At 38.6% G+C, this 22,879-nt stretch overlaps 1 pseudogene; it reads right to left on the bottom strand.

The window, feature by feature from the left end:
• Positions 1–22,879, bottom strand: part of LOC124234179 (protein WWC3-like) — a 109,616-nt pseudogene that overhangs the window by 27,582 nt on the left and 59,155 nt on the right.

The following is a 22,879-nucleotide window of genomic DNA, read 5'->3' as shown; positions in this document are numbered from 1 at the left end:
ACTACCCTGGAAACAACTCCAGATCACCTGGTTTGGTGGCCAGGGAGGCTTATGCTTTTAGTCCCACTGGATTTTATATACATGCATGCATTAAAAGCTGTTGCCTGAGAGTCAGGCTTCCAATCAGCCTGAATCTAGTACTGACTGAGACCCTCCCCTTTAGAATATTGACAGATCTTCACAACCCTTAACTACTGGGAGCTATTAAAGACAAAACAGACGGCTTAGACAGCCACAAAAGTTCAAGAGATAACCAAGAGCTGGGGCAGGGCTGAACAACAAGGTTTATCTCCTACAAAAGGCCACTCTTTCAAGACCAGAAGAGGTGGCTGTTTCATCTAATGAATATAAACCAACATAAAGAGGCAAACAAAATGAAGAAATGAAGGAATATGTACCAAACAAAACATCAAGATCAAATCTCAGAAAAAATCCTTAATGAAATGGAGGTAAGTAACTTACCTGATAAAGAATTCAGAAACGGTCATAAGAAATTTACCTAAGCCCAGTATAAGGCTCGTAACTTTTTTCTTAATACTTTTTTAGAAATACCAATCCAATCTGAATTATATTACTCAACTCCAGTTAACAAATTCTAAGTGGAGTTCTTATTGAAAATTAGCTCCACTCTTGAGTGACCAGCGTAGCATTTCCAACCCTAATTACCAAAGCTCACTTATATGAGCAGCACAATAATTTTAGATTGTCTTTAATTGTGACTTATTTTCAGATTGTTTTATTCTTAGTGAAAAAAATTTTAGAACAAATTACCCATTGCATTTTATATGTGACAGCTGTCATTCTACTGAACAGGTACATTTTGGAAGGAAAGAGAAATGTAAATTTATACTGGTTAATCTGAAAGTGGCAGAGGCTAAAAATGTACATTCCTTACAAAATGAAGTTGCAAACATTCACTTTAAGCCAGTGCATCGATTACTGACTGATGTGAAAACTAACTGTAAGGTAAGCTACTATAATCTCTAGTCTATTGTTCTACAAAAATAGATATCTTAAATATTTGCCAAACTTCTATGTTCATCTTTTCAACCAGAAAGCAAAAGAGATATAGCTTATTGGCAGAAAACTAGCAAGAGCCCAAGCCTAGAAGTAGACAGACTCATGTCCTGACTTTAAAGGAGGTGGACTGCTAAGAATATTAAGAACCATTGCTATGAAGAAGAGTATTTAAAAAGATAGATTAAGAAAATGTAAACTCTAATTTAATGTCTTTATTTCATTTATTTTAAATAGTATTTTATTTTAAATATGTTTTTAAATTGCGACTGAAAGCAAAATGTGACTCAAACATTCAGTGTCTGCTTTTTGATACCTCTGTTTCACCTTCACAATCAGTCTTTGATTAAAGTAGTTGACAATTGAAAGAGAATTTCTCAGGATGGAGTGTTGCAATAGAGCCCTGGGGTTCTCTATTGAATATCGGCATCTCATATAAATGCCTGCCACACCCTAACATAAGTCTCCTAAGTAAAAAAGGGTGTCATTAAGTCTGAACAGAAGAAATTTGAAAGATCATCTAGGGATTAGCTCTTTGCCACATGCCTGCTCCAACATCCCTGGGAGATATGAACTCCCTCCATCACTGGTGATTCACAGCAGCTGGGGTGCCTGTGGAGTATCATCAGACAGTTGCAATGCGCCTGACAAGGATTTGCATCACTAGCTCAAAGTTTCCATGTGACAGTGATGACATTGAAGCCAAGAAAAGTGAAGAAAAGGTCTGGCTCAATAGCTGGAACATCTCAGCCCTAAGAGACTGAGACCAAGCTTGGTCTTTTTCTGCCCAGCTCCATACCAGGTCTCTTCTAATGCCCCACAACTTGCTACCAGGGAAAGCCTCCCACCCTAGGCCCTACACTTCTGATCTTCAAGCCTGACTCAGATGAAGGTAGCAAGCACAAAGAAGTGGGCTGGGCCTCCATCAACACACCAAGAACATCACGCGGTGTTTTTTGGCCCCATTGCCTGGCCAGGCAACAGAGGTCACAGGTAGAATGTTTACAGGAGAAATGTGTTCAACATGAGGGTATACACAACACATGTGTATACCCCACCTTGTCCAAGGGCATTCAGTGGCAGATTTAGGGGACACTCTGGCCAATCCAGTTCCATTTTGAAACTCTATGCTTTAAAGCTTTTTTTCCTTTTACTTCTAAAGAAGTAAGACCTCACATCAACATGCATGCCACAACTACAAATAAAAGCCCATTTGAGATAAAAATGTCCAATTTCCCCACTACAGGCAATGGATCCAGAAGCAATTATATGCTGTTTCTGGAAGGCTTAGCCCTGATATCTAACTAAGATGAGGAGCTCAGAGAGTAGAAATTGGGTTAACCTGAAGGGTATTTTTCTATCTTTGAGGTTAGGAAAGTCTACCTGGAGAAGACCAATGGAGAGGCCATTGGGAAGCCCAGGAGGCTGTAGGCACAGTGACAAGAAGTGACAAGAAGACTTTCAGAGAGGGTACTGACAAAGATGGGACAATACCAGCAACAGCCATTATCATTTCTGACCCAGGACCAACAGATTTCATACTTCTTTATACCATGGTCCAAGCTCCCGGGACTCGGCAACTGTGTTTGTGCCATAAGAGACCCCATCAGCTGCATGAGCTTGGGAGACCTAGTCCCTGAACTCAGGCAATGCGGGTAACACCAGCTTTGTGGGGTTCCATGGACTTGCACTCTGTGACCACAGCACTGAGATTTCTACATGATAAGGGCAGAAACAGTCAAGGGCATGTGGGTGTCCTAAGAAGCAGGTGGCATTCAGGTGACCAACTCTACTCCCCTTAACAGAAAACCAACCAGAACTCCCACGCCCTCCCACCCAGAATATAACCAAGAGCATACCAAGTGTAGAAAGGAGGGTAATGTTCGACTAAAACATACAGGAGCACAAGAGCACAGATGAAAATTTCAATTTCATAGTCCCTTTTCAGATTCAGAATCAACTCTCTGTTTATCCTGAGTGAGGTGACAGGGACACTATCACCTCAGGCAAACTAAATTCCCTCTGTACAGTCCAATGAGCTGGATTCTCCAAACACCACTGCTTCTTGCGACAACTGACATTACCTCTAATGTCATGACAAACAGCCATCTATAAATTAACAATGACTATCCAAAAATAAATAACCCCCAAGAAATATGGAGAATGATCCTAACATTTTATGAAATAATAAGTAATAAGGGCAACTGTACAGATCAAGTAATTCATGTGACTGTTAAACTCTAGGTAGAGAATGCTCAGATAGATACAGCTTATGATCCTGATAATAAACTGAATTTTAAGGAGTCACTGTATTATTAAATGTGGGGTGACTTCTCCAAAGAGCAGCAAGAGCCACAGATAAACATCCAATAGCTGTGAAATGCAGAAAGCAGACCTGGCCTTCGACATAATCTGTGTCAGACACGGCACACAATGAAAGGCTAAGCAACATAGGATAAAGCTGCTATGCTGGCTTCATGTGTCCTGCACTGGGAAAGAGGCCAAAGACCCACTGATGAGAGGTACATTCAGAAACAGACACAGAGGGCAGGACCAAGATGGAGGAGTGAGTAGTCTCCTTTGTCCCTCCCCCTTCGAATCTACAACTAATTCGACATTCACCGGTTAACAAAGGATATCCAGATAGCATCTAAAGACGCCTGAGAGACCTGTGCTGCTATACATCAGAAGGCGGATGGACTTCCCCCCGGGAGGAGGTGTAGATAGGTGAAAACTCTCTGACCCTAGAACCCCAGACAGCCTAATACCTGCAAGAGGCTCTCTTCCAGCAGATTCCCCCATAGCATCGCCACACACCGGGGCAGGAGTGTGCACTCATCGGCGGAGCAACAGTGGAAACAGGTGACTACAGCCCTACCTAAGCCCCCCGTGACTACACCTAAGCCCAGGGGGAAACTCCAGGGTCCCGCACCCACTGGCAGGGAAAGCCTCTACTTGCCATTAGCAGAGAGGCTCCGCCCAGCATTCAGAACACTGGGAACCTCCCAAAGAGCAGAATCCCCGGCAGGGCACCAGCCCGCCAGCCACTGCCGGGCCCACGGTCTCCGGCTGTGCCCAGGACGGTACAAGAGGTGCCCAGAGTTCCCATGGGTGTGCTTGGGGGCTGGGTGGAGCTCCAGCGCCTGGCTCCGCAGCCCAGGGGGAAACTCCAGGGTCCCGCACTGCCAGCAAGGAAAGCCTCTGCTCGCCATTGGCAGAGAGGCCCTGCTCAGCATTCAGAACACCAGGAAGCTCCCAAAGAGCAGAATTCCCTGCAAGGCAGCAGCCCGCCAGCTGCTGCCAGGCCCACGGACTCTGGCCGTGTCCCAGATGGGGCAAGGGGCACCCAGAGATTCCATGGGAGTGATCTGGGGCCAGGTGGAGCTCCAGCAGAATGGCTCCATGGCCCAGGGGGGATCTCCAGGTTCCCACAGCAGCCTCAGCGAAAGCCTCTGCATGTCACTAGTGGAGAGGCCCCGAGCGGCAATCACAAGGCTGGAAGGCCCTAGGGCAAGAGTAGCACAGGTCGGTGAGCTAACCACAGACTGCAAATATACCCATAGCTCTGCTGAGACCTATGTGGACAAGTGAGATCTTGTGGGCTCTGACAGTGACAGAGCTGTGATTATAGGTGATCCTGCTCCTGGCTGCTGGGAAAGCCCATAACACCACTGCAGACCCCAAGGAAGGAGCAAGTCTAGGTGGGCTGCAACAGGAGGCACCAGCAGCCTGAGGCCCCCTTACAAATGCCCCCACAATTGACAAGGGACCCCACAGAACCACTGTGACTACAAGGAGGGGCCCAGGTCCAGTCAGTAACAGCTGTCAGGGTTCCTGGTCAGTGCAGTCTAAACAGCTGCCCCCTACACACACCAGTTGCAACAAGTGGAAGCAGTAACTAAACTCTATCTCTATGTGGAGGCGCAAATCCGCACCATCAAGCAGTATGAAAAGATATATCAAATCTCCAGAAAAGAAGGAAAATGATAAGTACCCAGAAAACAATCCCAAAGATGATGAAATCTATAACCTAAATGACGATGATTTCAAAACAGCCATTATTAAAAAACTAGCAATGAGTTAAACGAGAATTCAGATAGACAACTCAACGAGTTCAGGAGCTATGTCACAGCTTGATACTATAAAGAAGAACCAATTAGAAATATTGGAGATGAAGAACACAATGGAGGAAATTAAGAAAGATCTGGACTCTCTGAACAGTAGGGTCGATAATATGGAGGACAGAATTAGCAATTTGGAAGATGGGAATATAGAAATGCTTCAGATAGAGGAGGAGAGAGAAGTAAGACTAAAAAGAAATGAAGAAACTCTCCGAGAATTATCCGACTCAATTAGGAAATGCAACATGAGGATTACAGGTATACCAGAGGGAGAAGAGAAGGAGAAGGGGGCAGAAGGCATGTTCCAAGAAATAATGGCTGAGAACTTTCCAAACTTGGGAACAGAGATGGAACTTCATGTGACAGAAGCCAATACATCTCCAAACTTTATCAATGTAAGAAGACCAACCCCAAGGCATATAGTAGTGAAGCTCACAAAAGTCAACGACAAAGAGAAAATACTAAGGGCAGCCAGGCAGAAGAAATTAAGCTACAAAGGAACCCCCATAAGGCTATCAGCAGATTTTGCAGGGGATACCTTACAGGCTAGAAGAGACTGGAATGAAATATTCAAAACTCTGAAGGACAAAAACCTGCAGCCAAGAATACTCTACCCAGCGAAAATACCCTTCAAATATGATGGAGAAATAAAAACTTTCCCAGATAAACAAAAGTTAAGGGAGTTCACTGCCACAAGACCTCCTCTTCAAGAAATGCTCAGGAAGAACCTCATACCTGAAAAATCAAAAAAAGGAAAGCGGTTACAAAATCCAGAACAAAGGAGATAAGCAGAAGGACAGTAACAGGAAGTAGCAGCTCTCCATCAGAACAGGTTAGCAAAAGTTAAATAAAACATTAAAGATCAATGGAACAGAAACACCAAGAATAAATATAACCTTGTCATTTTAACCACAAACTCACAACACTAAAAGGCAGTGGGAAAAAAATCTGACAATAACAACCTAGAAGTGGAAGAGAAAAGGGATGGAATGTTTTAATTTAAGGAAATAAGAGGCCGTCAGAAAAAGGACTATCTCATCTATGAGATGTGCTGTACAAACTACCTGGTAACCACTAAACAAATAACAAGAATAGAGAGACAAATTACAAATAAGAAGAAAGCCAATACAGAAATTTACCTACCTGAATTAGGAATCCAAAAATCACGGGATGAGAAACAAAGGAAATGCAAAAGAACCAGAAAACAAGTGATAAAATGGCAGCAGTAGGCCCCCACGTTTCAATAATCACTCTAAATGTAAATGGTTTGAACTCTCCAATCAAAAGACACAGAGTGGCAGGATGGATCAAAGAACAAGATCCAACAATATGCTGCCTCCAGGAAACACACCTCAGCCCCAAAGACAAACACAGACTCAGAGTGAAGGGATGGAAGACAATACTCCAAGCTAACAATGAACAAAAGAAAGCAGGTGTTGCCATACTTATATCAGACAAAGTAGACTTCAAAGCAAAACAGATAAAGAAAGACAAAGGGGGGCAGTATATAATGATAAAAGGGACTCTCCACAAAGAAGACATAACACTTATAAGTATATACGCACCCAACACAGGAGCACCAAAATTTGTAAAGCAACTCTTAACAGAGCTAAAAGAAGACATCAATAACAATACAATAATAGTAGTGCACCTCAACACACCATTAACACCAGTGGACAGAACATCCAGACAGAAAATCAACAAGGAAATAATAGAATTAAATGAAAAATTAGCCCAGATGGACTTAATAGATATATATAGAACACGTCATCCTAGAACAGCAGGTTACACATTCTTCTCAAGTGTGCATGGATCATTCTCAAAGTTAGACCATATCTTGGGAAAGAAAGCAAGCATCAATAAATTCAAGAGGGTTGAAATAATATCGAGCATCTTTTTGGATCATAATCCTATGAAACTAGAAATCAACTACAAGAATAAAGCTGGGAAAGGGGCAAAAATGTGGAGACTAAACAACATGCTACTGAACAAATAATGGATTACTGAAGAAATCAAATATTATCTGGAGACAAATGAAAATGAAAACACACCATACCAACTCATTTGGGATGCAGCAAAGGCAGTCATAAGAGGGAACTTCATTGCAATATAGGCTCACCTGGATAAACAACAAAAATCTCAGAGAAGCAATCTCAAACAACACCTAACAGAATTAGAAAAAGAAGAACAAACAAAGCCCAAAGACAGTAGAAGGAGGAAAATAATAAAAATTAGAGCACAAATAAACGATATTGAAACAAAAAAAAAAAGTAGAAAGGATCAAAACAAAGAAACCAACAAAGAGTTGGTTCTTCAAAAGAATTAACAAAATCGATAAATCCTTAGCCAGACTCACTAAGAAAAAAAGAGAGCAGTCTCAAATAAATAAAATTAGAAATGAGAGATGAGAAATCACAACAGATACCGAAGAAATACAAAGGATCATGAGAGAATACTATGAAAAACTATACGCCAACAAATTGAACAACCTAGAAGAAATGGATAAATTCCTAGACTCTTACAACCTCCCCAAACTGAATCAGGAAGAAATCGAGAATCTAAATAGACCAATCACAAGTAAAGAAATAGAAACAGTAATCAAAAACCTCCCCAAAAATAAGAGTCCAGGACCAGATGGTTTCTCTGGAGAGTTCTACCAAACATTCAAAGAAGATTTAATACCTATCCTTCTCAAACTGTTCCAGAAAATTGAGGAAGATGGTGCACCCCCTAACACATTCTATGAAGCCAACATCACCCTGATCCCCAAACCTGACAAGGACAACACAGAGAAGGAAAACTACAGGCCAATATCACTGATGAACATAGATGCAAAAATCATCAACAAAATTTTGGCAAACTGAATACAGCAAAACATCAAAAAGATTATACACCATGATCAAGTGGGATTTATACCAGGGACACAGGGATGGTTCAACATCTGCAAGTCAATCGACGTGATTCACTACATTAACAAAATGAGAAACAAAAACCACATGATCATCTCAATAGATGCAGAGAAAGCATTCGACAAGATCCAACATCCATTTATGATAAAAACCCTCAATAAAATAGGTATAGAAGGAAAGTACCTCAACATAATAAAGGCCATATATGACAAACCCACAGCCAACATCATACTCAACAGACAAAAAGTGAAACCCATCCCTCTGAGAACAGGAACAAGACAAGGGTGCCCACTTTCACCACTCCTATTCAACATAGGACTGGAGGTGTTGGCCAGGGCAATTTGGCAGGAAAAAGAAATAAAAGGAATCCAAATAGGCATCGAAGAAGTAAGACTCTTGCTGTTTGCAGACGACATGATCTTATACATAGAAAACCCCAAAGAATCCATAGGAAAACTATTAGAAACAATCAACAGCTACAGCAAAGTTGCAGGGTATAAAATCAACGTACATAAATCAGTAGCATTTTTATACGCTAACAATGAACTAACAGAAAAAGATCTCAAGAACTCAATCCCATTCACAATCGCAACAAAAAGAATAAAATACGTTGGGATAAATTTAACCAAGGAAGTGAAAGATCTATACAACGAAAGCTACAAGACTTTCTTGAAAGAAATCGATGACAACATAAAGAGATGGACAGACATTCCACGCACAGGGACTGGAAGAATAAACATAGTTAAAATGTCCATACTACCTAAAGCAATCTACAGATTCAACACTATCCCAACCAGAATCCCAAGGACATTCTTTACAGAAATTGAACAAAGAATCCTAAAATTCATATGGGGCAACAAAAGACCCCAAATTGCTAAAGCAATCCTGAGAAGAAGAACAAAGCCAGAGGCATCACAATCCCTGACTTCAAAGCATACTACAAAGCTACTGTAATCAGAAACAGACACATGAAAGGCTGCTGGCTTCCTGCTGCAAAAAAAGAGCAGACTTATAAAAAAGACAAAATCATGCCATTTGCAACAACACTGATGTACCCTGAGGGTATTATGTTAGCGTAATAAGCCAGACAGAGAACGACAAACACTATATGATTTCACTGATGAGGAAGATAAACTAATACAAGGACAAAGAAAACAGATGTATGGTTACCAGAGGGGAAGGGGGCTGGGGGTGTGGGCATAGGGCATGGGCACATATATGTGGTGACTGACAAAGAATAATGTACAACTGAAATTTCAAAATGTTATAACTGTTATGACCTCAATAAAAAAAAAGAGCAGGAATTCTTGAGTGGAAATCAAAGTCTGAGACCAAAGTAAGAGGTAGATTGCAGCAAAGCCAAAGATGTCAGGCATGACACCTCTCTGTAGCAAGAGAGCAGTACCAGCCCGTCTTCTCATCCTCATGCTGACGACCCCACAACTGTCCAGGGTGCTGTCCCACATACCCAGGAGAATGCATCCAGCACCTATACCAGAAAGGGATGGGATCCGAGGGCGGGTTACCCTGTCTTCCCTTGTTGCATCCCTTTCTCCATCATCTCCCACTTCTGACAGGACCAGGATCCTCAGGAGCCCAGGGCAGAGCTGGCACATTCTCCAGAAGGGAAAGTACATGCTCCCCCCACCCTCTGCCTTCTCTCTACTTGGCAAGGAAACACACAGGTGGTAGCTGCCCTGTGTAATAATCAAAACCATTCTCAAGCCATGTGCAAGCTCTCTGATTTAGCTTTCTGAGTTGGTTCTTCATTGGAAACTGAGTCTTGCCTGCTCTTAAAACTCTAGAAGCCAGCCTACCTTTCTCTGACACCCCGCTCTGACATGGACCACACTATCTGGATCTCCTCCTGCATGTGCCTCTGCTCTTCCTCCAGCCAGGCCACATCTTCTGCTGGCTTTCTCTGCTGAATAATGAGCTGCATCTCCTGAAGCAGGGCTTCCTTCTCCTTGATGAACTGCAGCCTGTCCCTATTGACTTCAGCCATGCCTGGCAAGGACTCATCATCAAGGTAGGCCAGCTTCTGCTGGATATTTGAGACTCTGCAAGAGAGAGAGACAGAAAAATCCACAGACTTAAAAAATCATCTTCAGTATACAGATGTAAAAATCTTCAATCAAGTATTAGCAAATTAAATCTAATAAGGCATAAAAAGAATTATGTAACAACCAACTGGGATTTATCCCAGGTAGGTAAGTCTGGTTCAACATTCAAAAATCAATTAATGTAACTCATCACATCAACAGAACAAAAAAGGAAGATTATGTAACCATATCAATAGCTCCAGAAAAAAAAAATTTACAAAATCCAATACTCATTTAGGATACAAACTTTCACTAAAGTAGGAATAAAAGAAAACTCCCTCAATTTGATAAAGAACATCTGCAAACATCATTGTTAATGGTGAGAAACTCCAAGCTTTCCCACTGAGATCAAGTTCAAGGCATTGATGTTCCCTCTCACCACTCCTTTTCAACATCTTAGTGGAAGTCCTAGCTGAAGCAATACGACAATAAAAAGAATAAAAGGTGAACAGTGGCATGCAACAGTCATGAGCATATGATCATCTATGTAGAAAACCCAAAAGAACTGAAAAAAATATCTCCTAAAACTAATAAGCAATTATAGCAAGGTTGCGTGATACATATGGTTAATATACAAAAGTCAACTGCTTTCCTAAACACAGCAGTGAACAAGTGTAATTTAAATTAAAAACAAAATACCATTTACATTAGCACCCAAAAAGAGAAACACTTGGGTGTAAATCTAATAAAATATGCACAAGTTCTATACTAAAAAAAACCTACAAAACTCTGATGAACAGAAACAAAGAAGAGCTAAATAAATGGAGAGATATTCCACGTTCTTGTATAGGAAGACAATATCGTCAAGACAATAGTTCTTCCCACTTTGATCTATAGATTCAAAACAATCCCAGTCAATATCCCAGCAACTTATTTTCTCAGAATCTCAAAAACTGTGTGTAAAGTTTACATGGAGCGGCAAACTCAAAATAGCCAACAAAGTATTGAAGGAGAAGAACAAGGCTGGACGACTGACTGTAAAGTAAGTGATCACGACGGGTGGTATTAGCCAAAATAACAGATAAAAAATAGATCAATGAAAGAGAACAGAGAGCGTACAAATAGACCCATATAAATATGATAAATTGATCTTTGACAAACCAAGGAAATACAACGGGGAAAAGAGGGCCTTATCAACGATGGTGCTGGAAAATGGAGTATCCACAGCAGGAAAAAAAAGAACCCAGACACAGAACTTACACCCTTCACAAAAATTAACTCAAAATGGATCACAGATCTAAATGTGAAAGGAAAACTATAAATTAACATGGGAGATAGCATATCCTAGAAGTTAATTAATATAGGAGAAAACTTACGTGATCTTGAGTATGGGATAACCTTTTAGATACAGAACTAAAGACATGATCCATTAAAGAAATAATGGACAAGTTCCACTTCACTAAAATTAAAAGTCTCTGCTTTGTGAAAGACACTATCAAGAAAATGAGAAGACAAGCCACAGAGTGGGAGAAAATATTTGCAAAAGATAAGTTTGATAAAGGACTGTTACCATAAACATACAAAGAGCTATCAAAACTGAACAATAAGCAAGCAAACAAATCAATTAAAAGGGCCAAAGACCTAAAGGGACACCTCACCAAAGAAGACATACATCATACGTCATCAGAGAAATGCAAATTAAAACAGCAAAGAAGTATCACTGTGCACCTATCAGAACAGCCAAAACCAAGAACTATGACAACAACAAATGCTGGTGAGTCTGTGGAGCAATAGGAATTCTCATTCATTGCTGGTGGAAATGTACTATCGTACAACCAGTTTAGAAGACAGTTGGCAGTTTCTTACAGAACAAACTCTCACCATGTGATCCAGAAATTGCACTCCTTGGTATTTACTTAAAAGAGATGAAACTTATGCCCACACAAAAACCTTATTACAGATTGTTTTTGTCGTTAGTGCTGTCAAGTCGATTCCAACTCCTGGTGACCTTACTGCACAGTAGAATGCTGCCTGGGCTTTTTGTGCCATACAGCCTTTCAGCACTATGTAAAAGAATGCTCCACTGATATTCACAGGGTTTTTATGGTTTTTATGGTCATTTTTGGGGGAGGTGGGTGGCCAGGTTCTTCTTTCTATTTTATCTTAGTCTGGAAGCTCCACTGAAATCTGTCAACCATGGGTGACCCTGCTGGTATTTAAAATACTGGTGGCTTAGCTTTCAGCATTCATATTATTAAGTGAAAGAAGCCAATGTGAAAAGGCTATATACTGCATGACTCCAACTATATGACATTCTGGAAAACACAAAACTAGGGAGACAGTAAAATGCTCAGTGTCTGCCATAGTTGGTGGTGAAGAAGGAATTAATAGGCAGCACACAGACAATTTTTAGGGTAGTGAAACTACTCTGTATGATAGTACATTAGATACATGCCTTTACACATTTGTTCAAAACCACAGAATGTACAATACCAAAAGTGAACCTAATGTAAAGAAACCATGGACTCTGGGTGATTATGATGTGTCAATGTAGATTCATCAATTGTAACAAATGTTACACTGTGGTGGGAGATGTTTAGAGTTGGGGAGGCTGTGTATGTAGGTAGTACAGTCATGAGCTGCATAACATTTTGGTAAACAATGAATCACATATACAACAGTGGTCCCATAAGATTAATACCATACACCTTAGGTGTGTAATAGGCTATATCATGCAGATTCGTGTAAGTACACTCCATGATGTGAACACAATCAGGCAATCACCTAATGTCACATTTCTTAGAACATATCCCCATCGTTAAGTGACATATGCCTGTATATGGGAATTCTACATACTTTTTATTCAGTTTTGCTGTGAAGATAAAACTGTCCTAAAAAATAAAATATACCTTAGGAAAAAAAATACAGGATGAAGTGCAATATTCTTTCATGAATAATATTCCTAAATACTTATCTAAACATTTAAAAGTTTACTCAGTATAACCTTAAATGTTTCTCACCATACCAATAAATTCTGTAGAAAACAAGAAGTCACTTACTACAGTAACCTTTACAGCAAAACATTTAACAATTATTTGCTAAACAGCAGAACGATCTAATTTCTAAGTTTAATATAGTACAGCAAATTCCAGCCTACACTGTGCATTTTCAGTAGAAACACAGAAGAATGCCCAGAGGAATATTCACGAGACAAAGTCCCCTCACAAACACCAGCAAGCTAAAGAGAAGAAATGTATGATAAAGAATGTGACCACTGTAAAAAGTTAACATGGCAAAATGAATTTTGCAGCATTTCATGTGGAAATTGGAAGTCCAACACTAATATAATAATAAGCAAGGAAGAATTGGATATAAAACCACCTAGCAAAGAGACAACTCATGTCAGTTAATGCTTGCCCTTAGCAGAGATGCGATCTGATTTCACTGTTATTTTTATATTTTCCAAGAAGCCAAGAAAGTGGATTTTCAGATACATGTAAATTATACACATTGACTGTGCCCAATTATTTAGCCAAAAACTATACTCTTTACCCTACTTGGCATTCTGCTGTTTTCCCTCCAAGATAATATTTCATTTGTGATCAAAGGAACTTTTTTTAAAAATATGCTTCATACTTTTAAGGCCATAAAGTTTTGCACCACATCACAACATTTCAATCAATGAGAGACCACACGAACAACAGTGGTCTGATAAGATTAGCACCATACAGCCTAAGTGTGTTGCAGGGTATACCATCTAGGTAAGCAAACACCATAAATTCACTCTATGATGTTCACACAACAATAAAGTCACCTAACAATGCATGTCTCAGACAGTACCCCTGTCATGAAGTGATGCATGACTGTATTTTAAAGTAATTTTGTTTTATGTTTACCAAAGGATAACAAGAGATAAAGACCTTGAAAAGGGGACACAAAAGCCAAAGGAGTGTGATAATATTGAAAACAAAAGGCCCTAAGCAGTTAAAATATGACACAAAAATGTGACTCAGTTTTGCCCATATTCCATACTTAAAACCAGGAAAGATAAATAAAAATGCATAAATATAAGTAAGTCTAGAATTTCAGAAGACACATTATTGAGAATGTAAATTACTATAAATGACTGCACTTAAATTCTAACAAAACAAAACAATATCTACTGCTATCACCTGCTAACCAGTACTTAAAATGTCTTTTAAACAAAGATGTGTGGAGCCAGCCTGGTGGTGCAGCAGTTAACCTCCCACGTTCTGCTTCTTGGCTGCCCAGGGTTCGCTGGTTCATATCCCGGGTGCAGACATGGCACCGCTTGGCAAAAGCCATGGTGTGGCAGGTGTCCCATATATAAAGTGGAGGAAGATAGGCATAGATGTGTGACTTTTTCCAGTAAGCTACTGAGCCACATATATAAAAGAAAACACAGTTTACCTTAAGGTGGCATGCAGGACTGTTGCTCAGTCTACAGGAATTGGAAGGACACAGATAGGGAGGGAAATATGGAGTTCTGCACGAGGCAAAGGGATAAGGAAAACTGAAAAGACTATTCTTACTGAATCAAGTCTTTACAACTCCTACCAATTTTTTGAATTTCACATTTTAAATGCACTTGACATTTTGTCATATGTATTAAGAAGCTAAGTATAAATGAAAATCCACGATGTCGTATTACATCAGACATTACATTCTGATATAATTGTGGGTAGTCAAGTATTGAACTGCTAAATCTCTCTTCATGGGGAAAGTAAGCAAGCAGCAAGCAAAATTTAAAAAACAAGCCTCTTACCTCTTTCTGGCTTCCTCACATTGCCAATGAAGACTGATTTGGCCTACAACATTTGTTTTATCATCAAAGGCAAACTTTCAGGAATAGAAGAAACAAAATAATGAAAATATATTAAAAATATATTTTCAAAATAGTAAGTTAAGGTCTCATCAAAAACTTAAAATATACTTTTAATTTTTCCTTCAATTTCAATTTTTAAACACTCTATAAGAAAATGTAGCAAATAACACTCTGCTGCAACCTCTGAACAGAAGGGTTTGGGAATAAAGCCTCTGCTTTACCTAAATAGCTAGATGTTGTTTTCCCCTGTGGAAATATATTCATCTATTTTGTTGACCCATAAAACAGTAATTGAAGTTAAATAAAATGAAATAACATTAAAAGTTGATACAAAGTATAAAATTTAATCCCATTATAAGCACTATTCGTAATTGTCCAGTTTCTCAGTGAATACAGAATAATGATGTTCTATAAGAATTAACAAGATCTGAAGAAGAAAGACTAGTCATATGCATATGGGGAATAGGACTCCTTCCAAATCACATACACCTTTATTCCTGGAAATGTCACTCAAATGAGTTTTCAATAAGTTCTTCTATCTGTAGATGTGACTTTACTAGGTCATATATTATGACAACTAACTCTTTTACTTTTTAATAACTTCATGTCAAGGAATATTTGAAAATATCCTACTTGGATGATTAGTGATTAATTGATTTTCACACATTTTGATATACTTCAATAGTGAAATTCTCTATATGTACATTGCCCTGAGGATAAGTGAATGGTAAGATGAAAATGTGCCTTATGGTGGACTAAAAATTCTCTAATGAAATGAACCACAATGTTATACATTTAAACAGTTCCATCTGTGGCCCCTGTCCACAAACTTTGCTCAGCATAAACATATTTAGGCTGAAGTTTCACACCTTCAGAAAATTCATGCAGAAATGATCTACTTGTGCTCTCATCAACCTCTTTACCAGAGGCTACTGAGGCTACTCTTCACTGAGATTAGTACACTTTACTTCTTAAATTTCTACCAAAAGCCATCTACCAACCTCCAGGATTTGTTTTTTCACTCTTGTTTCAGACTAGCAAAGGACATTTCAGTCAAACACAAAGAAACCTACAGCAAAAAATATCAAAAACGTTCCTGTCTCTGTTTCTATATAGTACTACATCATGTACCCAATCTTCCAAATTCCAACCTTATGCTAGTATTGCTTATACAGCTCTGGTTACAAATCCCTGTTCTTGAAAATCATGTCATATATACATAACACCTATCCACAAAACTGACTCAAAACATTAAGGTAAGCAGACTTCTAAAATGACCCAAATGATCTCTAGCTTCTGTTATTCAGCCCATACATAATCCCCCACCTCGAAAGTGAGTTAGACCTAGTGACTTGCTTAGATGCAACAGAATAGAGCAAAGGTTATGTGAAGTCATTTCTGTGATTAGAGTAGGCTGCGACTTCACTAATGTTAGCTGACTTTCTCTATTACTTTCTTAGCTGGCACATTTTGATGAAGCAAGCTGAAGAGGGCCATGTGGCAAGGAACAGAGACCTTCAGTCCAACAGCCTGCGATGAACTGAATCTCATATGAGATTAAAAGTGGACCTTTCCCTCAGTTGTCTTCAGATCAGATGACACTGAATCCTTAGCTGATACCTCGACCAGTTTTGAAACCATAAAGCAGAAGATCCCTGCCCAGATTCCTGGCCCACAGAAACCGTGAGATAATAAGTGTGTGTTGTTTTAATCTGCTAGGTTTGGGCGGAAATTTTGTTACATAGCAAGAGGTAACTAATTAACTAAGGCATAGCTTTTTGATATAGTACTATACCGCAATATGATGTAATAGAGAATAAACAAGTTTAAAAATCAGAGATGTTGATTTAAACCCAGACCTGCCTCTCCCAGCTATAAGACCTTAGGTAATTTGGCAACTCAGTTTCCTCATCACACTACTTAACAGGAATGGCAACTACTTAAAATGAGATTACCAGGAAGACGCCAGCCCCAATACACTGCAGAGGCTGAATAAGGATCATTTACTGCTGGAGTTATTACAACTGCATAACAAGCCTTATCACACATATTTTTAGGACATTCTACCTAAACCATTACAAAGCCTTTAATCTTATCTATTTCTCCTCAAACTAGATAAGAATATCCACATTCTAAACCTAAACTTGCGAAAAGAAGCAATGACTAGTTAAAGGAGACCAGTGAGTCAAATTTTTTTCCTTTTCTCACTCACTCCAAAATCTTTAGGAAAACTGCTGGACACTTTTGAGTTATGGATTCTTCTCTATGTGTTACAGATAATGACCATATTATCTAAACCAAATGTATAAGAATAATGAGGAAAAACTGAAATTCAGCTCTTCCTGAAAATTTAAGTCATTATTTACTATATCATAGTCCCCAAAGAGGTAATATTTTCTAAATTTCAATATATTAGCTAAAGATTTAAGTCCATGACTTTTATTTCAATCTTTTTCTTTACTTCCACTTTATTTTTTGTCTCCTGCATCCATTAACACTTCATTTTTATTGAATGCACCCTAAGAAAAAGAAGTAATCTAGTGGCTTTACATTTGGTAACAAATTAACAACAAATTTTACTTAGTAACATTACAAAAGTACTTTTAAACTTCACAATGCTGTTTTAAATGGTGATTCTCATTCCTTGGCTAACTCAAGGATTCACAAATTATCAAAAAGACATTTTGAAATTCTTCCAAGTCTCAAACAAAATTTAATTTAATTCAGGTCAATTTCCTGACATTCTTTGAGAAGAATAAAAAACAGTATAAAAGTAAAAGCCAAGAGTGACACTGCTACAAAGCCTTTAGAAATGACAGTTCTAAGCCAGTACTAAGCCGACTATGTGCAGGGACAAAATCCAAACTGTCAACAATTTTTTAAGTAAAATTTTATAGGAACATACCCACACCAATGTGTTTATCTAGTATCTATAGCTGCTTTTGTACAACGCAGCAGAGTTGAATATTTGACAGACACTGTATCACTGCAAAGCCTAAAATATTTACTGTCCTTTACAGAAAAAGCTTGCCAATCTGTGTTTTAGAAATTCTGTCTGTTGAAAAAACATTTAAATTAAACTCTGAAAGGGAGTCTGCCATTTTAAAAAATCCAAATCATGAGAGTGAATGTAGTTAGCAATACGATTGTATTCTATACCACTGAACCTTCACAAGTGAGCATCAAAAACAATATTTTATCTTCCAATTTAACTTCAGAGAAGACAAAATATTTCTGAAAATGGAAAATTAAATAAAATTAACAATGGCAACACAGAAGAAGCCCTTTTTTCTCTCATTTCCTATTCCGTAAGCAAGCATACCTCTGCAATGGCATCAGTCTGAGATCCAGTATTGCAGACTTGTTGAGGCAAACAAGAATCTACAAGCAAGCCTGGATTGTGAGGGAAATTTTGCAGAGAGTCAGTAACAGAGCAGTAATTCTTGAAATCATCAGTAAGCTGACCCAGGCTCTGTAAGAGAAAGAAACAAGCTATTTGAACAGAGATGCAATGCGTCTCTTCTTTTTAAAGTAATTATTTCACCTCACTTCTAGGTCTCACGACTTTGTTACTGGAGAGTTGGCCCACTCTATTCTCCATTCTCATTAGATCTAAAAGGCATGTTTTTTCACTACTTGCACCTCAAAAATTTAGTGATTTAAATTAGCAATTAAGTGATCATTGTAGATTGTTACTAAAATGGAAATAATTGGAGTACCATTTTTACCACCTTTTAAAACCTTTATGTTTCCTAAAGAAAACAGGTAATGTTAGTAAGAAAAAACTGCTAACACACAATATCTCCCCAAGATCGTCACAGATATACCACAAAGAAGTTGAAAAAACTCCCATACTATGCTTATTTTTTTTCAAATTGAGTTGAAATTGACATAATACACACTTAACCGTTTTACACTGAACTATTCTACAGGATTTAGTGCAATCACAATGTTGTACAACTACACTCGTATCTAGTGCCAAAATATTTTTGTCATCACATAATAAAACTTGTAACTCTCTGAGCAGATAGTCCCATTCACGGTTCCCCTATTTTTAAGCAATCACCAATCATCTTCTTTCTCTATGGATTTACTTATTTTGAATATTTCATATAAACAAAGTTATACAAAAATCATATAATTTGCATCTGGCTCCTTTCATTTAGCATAATGTTTCTGAGATTCAATCATGTCACATGTACAACTAGTTCATTTTCTTTTATGGCTGAATAATAGTCCATTGTATGTATAAACCATAAGTTGTTTCTATCTTTTTGCTATTGGAAATAATGCCGCTATGCATACTCATGTATAGGCATTTGTGTAAATACCTGCTTTCAATTCTTTTAGAGATATATGTAGCAGTGGAATTGCTGAATCATATACTAAAACTATGTTTAACTTTCTCAAGCACTGTCAAACTGCTTTCCAAAACGGCTGCACCATTTCACATTCAACAGCAATGTATGACTGTTCCATTTCTCTATGTCCTCACCAAGACTTGTTATTCTTCCGTTTTTTTAATTATAGCCACCTTATCATGTGTGAAATGTTATCACTGAGGTTGGATTTGCATTTCCTTAATAATTGGTGATGTTGAGCAACTTTTCATATGGTTATTTCATATGGCTAGTTCTATATATTCTTTGGAGAAACATCAATTTAAGTTTTACCCTCTTATAATTGGGCTGTTTGCCTTTTGGTTGTTGGGTTTAAGAATTCTTTATATATTCTGCGTGGGATTTAATCCCTAAAAAAAAATGTGAATTGAAAATATTTTCCCCCATTTTGTGGGTGGCCTTTTCACTCTTAGTATCATTTAATGCACAACACTTTATCTTAAGTCCAAAATATCTACTTTTTATTTTGTCACCTGTGCTTTCTTAGGTCATATCCAAAAAGATACTGGCAAATCCAATGCCCTGAAGATTTTGCTCTATGTTTTCTCCAAAAAGTTTTATACTCTTAGCTCTTACGTTTAGGTCTTGATGATTTGCGTTACCTTTTTTATATGATGTAAGTTAAGGGTCCAACTCATTCTTTAGTATGTGGATATTCAATTTTCCCAACACCATTTTGGAACAATGGTGAACGGCTGAACAGACTGTCCTTTCCCCTACTGAATGGTTTCGGCACCTTTGTGGAAAATCAATTGTCCAAATATGTAAATGTACATAAATGAGCTGTCTATTCTATTCCATTTGTCCATATGTTTGCCATTCCATCAGTAGCACACAGTTTTGACTACAGCAGCTTTGTAGTTAAGTTTTGAAATCAGGAAGCATGAGTTCTTCCATATTTGTCCTTCTTTTTCAAAATGTTTGGGCTATTTGCAAATTCCCTATGAATTTGAGGATAGGTTTTTCTATTTCTGAAGAAAAAAACAACTCTTGGGGTTTTGACACTAAATTGACATTCCTCCAAAGAATATATAGAATTAGCCAATAAGCATAGGAAAAGTTGCTTAATGTCATCAATTACTAAATCTAGAGATTGCTATGGACTCTATAATCTTCTTAATAATATTAAATCTTCATATCCATGAACAAAGGATAACCTTCTCTAATTTTTGTCTTCTTTAATTATCTCAACCATGATTTGTAGTTTTGTAGTTTTGTACAAGCGTTTTTTTCTTCTGGGTTAAACTTATTCCTAAGTATCTTAGTCTTTTGATGATATTGTAAATGAAACTGTTTTCTCAATTTCCTTTACAGATTGCTCATTATTTGTGTAGAAGATTTCTGTTTGGTTGTTTTATATTTTCTCTTTGTCATTATTCTCATTTTGTTGACACATCCTCATCTAGATTTAATTTATTTCTTTCTTCACATTTTTCCTTACGCTTTTTGAGCATATTTCAGACACCTGTTTTAAAGTCTTAGGATTATATGTTTGGTATCGGGGATCCCTCATGGATGGTTTCTGTCACTTTTATCTTGCTCATTTATTTCACTGTTTTTTTGCATGCCTTGTGATTTTTCTGTTGAAAATCAAACATTTAACTACTACAATGTGGTAACTGGAAATCAAGTTTTCTCTCTTGTCCAGGGCTTGCTTTTCCTTTTTTAATTTTGGAAGGCTACAATAGTCCATTTGGTTTGAGACTTTTACAAACTATTTTTGCAAAGATTATTCCTTAGTATGAGTGATCAATGAAGTCTCTGTTCTTTTACCTAATGTTCAGCTAATGTTGGTCCTGACTTCCTTGAATGCCAGAGCTGAAACAAACAAAAGACTACCTCTCTATCTTTGCAGACTGACTTTGTTCTTAGGCACTCCTTCACCATTCACCTATACCTGCTTCAAGTGTAGAGATCAGTCCATGGTAAGAGCTTAAAGTCTTCTGAGTACTTTTCTGAGCATGTGTTTGCTTCTGCATACCCAATGCTCTCTGAATTTCTCCATAAAATATGGCTGCTTTGGGTGCTAATTTCCCAGCATCTCACCTCAACTTTTCTTCAGGGCCTTTAATGATCTATTGCAGGACTCCTCATAATCTCTTGCCCCAGGCATCTCTATGTTTATAGTCTGGCTTGTAACTTTTAGAGCAGTGCCTGATGCTTTTCCATGTGTAGTGCAAGTTATGCAAAATGAGCCCCTGGCATCAGATTTTTAGGTAACACCCAAGCAGGTATTAGGAACTAATACTTTGCCAGGGCATTTGTGGCAGTATCAGTCACAGATTTCAGCTGCTACCACTGGGGGACTAACTCTCTTCTAACCTACTTATTCTAACCAAGTAGGTTAGAATGGAGGTACACAATAATTTATAAATAAGGTCTTTTGCGATCCATCCCATTCAAGGAGGGATCCAGATCACAACACTTGCTCAAGACCAAGATAATACTGCACTGGGGAGGAGAGGGGACAAGGTCAAGTAAAAATGCAATGAAATTTCCCTCTGTTTTGAAGATAGCTTTTCCCTGATTGTGCATTTGTTTGGTTCCTCTAAAGTTTGTGTGTTTTTAAGAATAACTACAAAGTTGGTTCAGAAGGCTTCTCATTGTGTTTTTGTTTCTGTGGGAAAACAAATACTTAAAGCTTGTGCATCTGCCAGTTTGCTGATGTCACTCCTGATATGTGTTTTTATAACCTAATATTTTCCATTTGAATTCTACATGGTTAGAGAGTGATGTTAGCAACATGGCAGAGTAAGCTGTTCCCTTTCTCTCTCCCCCTTTGAACTAGAACTAAATAGACATTCATTAACCAATGAAGAATATGCACACAGTACAAGAGGACACTTGAGAGACTGGTGGAGCTATACTGAGAGTGATGGACTGTACCTCCAGGAAGTAGTGCATATAAGTGAGGACTCCACGACCTTTCCTTGGCAGTTGTATGCATGCAGATGAATGCTTTCCTCGCTAGGAGCACCCACAGTGCCACTGTGATCCCATAAGTGGGAATGCACCTCAGTGCAACTGTAAGAAGATGAGGATGCTGCAATGACCCTATACACAAATGCTTTCCTCACAAACAAGAGAGCCCACCATGCCACTGCAGCCACAAGTAGCCCAGGCACAGATCCTGCGAAGAAGAACTATGCACCAAGCACAGTGGAGGGCATGACCATAAGAAGAGGTGGTGGTAGATTTACACACGTGCATGAACACTTTCTCAGCTGGCAGGAGTACCCATAGTACCACTACAGCCTCACCAGTGAATATGCGCCTTGGCATGACTACAAGAAGAAGTGATGACAGCCATAAGTCAGTGCACGAATGCTTTCCCAGCCAACAGGAGTGCCCACCATGCTATTGCAGTCCCAACAAGTAGCCTAGGCTCAGACTCAGAAAAGAATTCCCTCCCATCAGGCACAGCAGCCAGCACGACCACAAGAAGAGTTGGTGGCATACCAGTGCACACACCAAATTTTTCTCAGCTGGCAGGAGTGCCCTTTGTACTCCCACAACTTCCAGCAGACAGGGTGGATCAGAAACA

The sequence above is a fragment of the Equus quagga genome, unplaced genomic scaffold (genome assembly GCF_021613505.1).
Source record: "Equus quagga isolate Etosha38 unplaced genomic scaffold, UCLA_HA_Equagga_1.0 72560_RagTag, whole genome shotgun sequence".
NCBI classification, from domain to species: domain Eukaryota; kingdom Metazoa; phylum Chordata; class Mammalia; order Perissodactyla; family Equidae; genus Equus; species Equus quagga.
This window is presented reverse-complemented; position numbering and strand designations above follow the sequence as displayed.